The following is a 3,015-nucleotide window of genomic DNA, read 5'->3' as shown; positions in this document are numbered from 1 at the left end:
ATCATCTCCTTCTCTGCATGGCCTCCCTCATGGCCTTTAGCCCCAGTGGGATCGGCCATCGCAGGAGTAGGAGGAACCACACAGAGCTATTTAAGCGAACGGCCTGTGGTGGTGAAGGACTCAGAGGGGCACACAGCTACAATTAGGCCTTATGTTAGTACCACTTCCCTTAACCTTTGGGGAGAGGACATGTTGGCAGCTTGGGGAGTACAGAGGGACAAATTTTTAGCAGGGGTCACTGTGAGTAAGGGCGCACAGTATCCTACACTGCCTTTGTGGTGGTTGACTAACACACCAATCCAAGCCAGACTCTGCTAAGTTAGTTGAATTAAGAGCTGTTACCATGGCTTTCAACAATTCTCACAGGAACCTTTGAATTTGGTTACTGAAGCCGACTAGCAAAAGCTTTGTATGCAATCAATCACCTTACAGTACCACAAAAGTAAGCCCGCAATTTTGGGAAACTGACCATGGGGGCATGCTCACGGCCCCCACAGAATCAAACAAATGTGAAGCACAGCATCTGGCAAGCCAGCTCGTCCCCACAACCTCCAGAAGTGCTGGATTGGACCTGGCCATCAGCCAGCCAGTGCCTCTGGAGACCACCTCGGTTCATTTAGTCCCTACGGGGGTATGGGGACCTATTGGCAATAATATGCATGCTTTGCTGATCAGATGTTCTTCCACCACTAAACTAGGACTTTTTGTGTTACCTGGTGTCATCGACTCCAACTTTGAGGGTGAAATATGGATTATGCTCTGGACACCCGTGCACCTTCCTTTATGCCTGCTGGCCAGCATCTGGAACAGCTTGTTCCATTTTGCAGCACAACCCTAGGCAGAAAAGGTAAGCGTGGCACTGCTGGATTCGGCAGCACTGGCCAGCCTCAAATTTTTTGGACAAGCACTATCACAGCAGCTCAGCTGACCATGGTCTGCACTATAAATGGTAAGGAATTCAAAGGCCTTGTTGATACCGGGGCTGATGTTTCCATTATCAAGAGCAGTGACTGACCCAATGACTCGCCTGTGGTTGACCCCGCCTCGACTCTGGCTGGGGTAGGAGGGCTTCAATGCCCTCGGCAAAGTGCCCACCTTTGCCTTGTTCTCAGTCCCAACGGGAAAACTGCCGGCATCACATCATTCATTGCTCCAGTACTATGTACATTATGGGGACAGGATGTTCGCGGACAGTTTGGAACCACTGTGAGCATAGACCCTGATTCACATCACACTCTTTTTCATAGGGGCCATTGAACAGCCATTCTAAACACAAATACTGAACATATGTAAGCTCACGTGGAGGACAGATGACCCCATCTGGGTCTCTCAATGGCCCCTACATCAGGAACAGCTACAAAACCTACAGTGACTCGTAGATGAACAGCTATCTCTTGGGCACATACAGCCATCTTCCAGCCCTTGGAACACTCCTGTATTCTGCATACCCAAGCAAAGTGGTAAATGGAGACTGTTGCATGACTTGCGGGCGGTGAATGTGGTCATTGAGCCAACCTGGACTTCCCTCTCCAGAGATGATACCTCTCGATTGGCCCCTCATAGCCATAGACTTAAAAGACTGCTTTTTTACAATTCCCTTGCACCCTGATGATTCACCTTGTTTTGCCTTTTCAGTGCCCACCCTAAACCATGCAGAGCCAATGAAAAGGTATCACTGGACAGTTTTGCCACAAGGCATGTGCAACAGCCCAACTATATGCCAGAGTGGTGGACCTTACTCTGCAACCTGCGTACCACCAATTTCCTGAGGCAACCGTATATCACTACATGGATATTTTACTTGCAGCCAAAAACCATTCTGTTTTGTGTTCCATACAGGTGGCTGTCATTCAGGCAGTTCAAGCAGCTGGATTAGTCGTTGCACCTGAGAAAGTACAGTAGCAGGCCCCATGGCATTACCTAGGGTGGAAAATTACTCAGCAGACTATCTGCCCTCAGCCTGTAAAACTCAAGGACAACTTGACCTTAAAGGATTTGCAGAAATTGTTAGGTTCCTTGAACTGATTATGTCCTATTCTAGGTTTATCCACAGAGTTTTTGCACCCCCTGTTTGCTTTGCTCAAAGGTAACCCTGATCTCAACTCTTCCCAACAGCTAACTCCAGAGGCTAAGAAGGCCCTTCACCATTGTGCTCAGGCACTGGAGAAGTGTCAGGGCTGGAGATGGGACCCAGATAAACCCAATTCTCTTGCTATAGTGGCTAGTAAATTTCAACCTTTGTGATTTCTGTACAGTCTTGTATCAGTGGTTTGCTGATGACAGTGATTCCTTGCATGTACTAGAGTAGCTATTTTTACCTCATACAGCGACAAAGACTGTATGGACTATCAATGACATGTTTGTGCAGCTAATCATGAAAGGCCACGATAGCTGCAGATGCTCAGTTGTGGGAACCAACAGCTGGCCTGAAGGCCTCACAGGCATCGACCTTGACACAATCAGTTTGTACTCCTTAGAACAGCAACATCAACAGAAGCAAGAAGCAAAAACAACAGAAAGAGGATGTGGCAGCTGCAGAAGGGAGGATACTGGCTGATATGTAGCAAGAGTGTGTGCACGCTATAGGCAACCAATAATATTGTATTGTAGTAAGCTAATTGCCAATGAACATGTAACACAAATGCTAAGAAACTGTATAAAAGAAGCTGTATAGTATTAAAGTGGGCTTTTTGCTTGGAGCTGTTGGTGTGTGTGTGTGTATGTCGTGTCTGTCTCAAGCGACACTCAATGACCAGGATCCACCTGTAATCTATGTGCCTGAGAACAAAGATGACTTGTCATGGTCGTTGTCAGAGGACACTAACTTTCAGATTGCACTTGCAGACTTCTCAGGACAATTGTCTATCCACTACCCTTCACATCGCCTGTGGATGGAGGTGGGTAGCCTCCCTTTACATGCAAAACGCCATTGCAGTATAACTCCCATTGACAGAATGACTGTTTTTACAGATGCATCCAGCAGAACCAGCAAAGCTGCAGTAGTATGGTGTAAGG

The 3,015-nt window shown here is 47.4% G+C and overlaps 1 pseudogene; it reads left to right on the top strand.

Annotated features, from left to right (window-relative positions):
* The first annotated feature begins 478 nt into the window (after positions 1-478).
* Positions 479-2,699, top strand: LOC108447269 (annotated as a pseudogene).
* The last annotated feature ends 316 nt before the right edge of the window (positions 2,700-3,015 follow it).

This window comes from Corvus brachyrhynchos, unplaced genomic scaffold (genome assembly GCF_000691975.1).
Source record: "Corvus brachyrhynchos isolate BGI_N302 unplaced genomic scaffold, ASM69197v1 scaffold246, whole genome shotgun sequence".
In the NCBI taxonomy this organism is placed as follows: domain Eukaryota; kingdom Metazoa; phylum Chordata; class Aves; order Passeriformes; family Corvidae; genus Corvus; species Corvus brachyrhynchos.
Note: the sequence above shows the minus strand (reverse complement) of the source record. Positions and strands in the feature narration are given on the sequence as shown.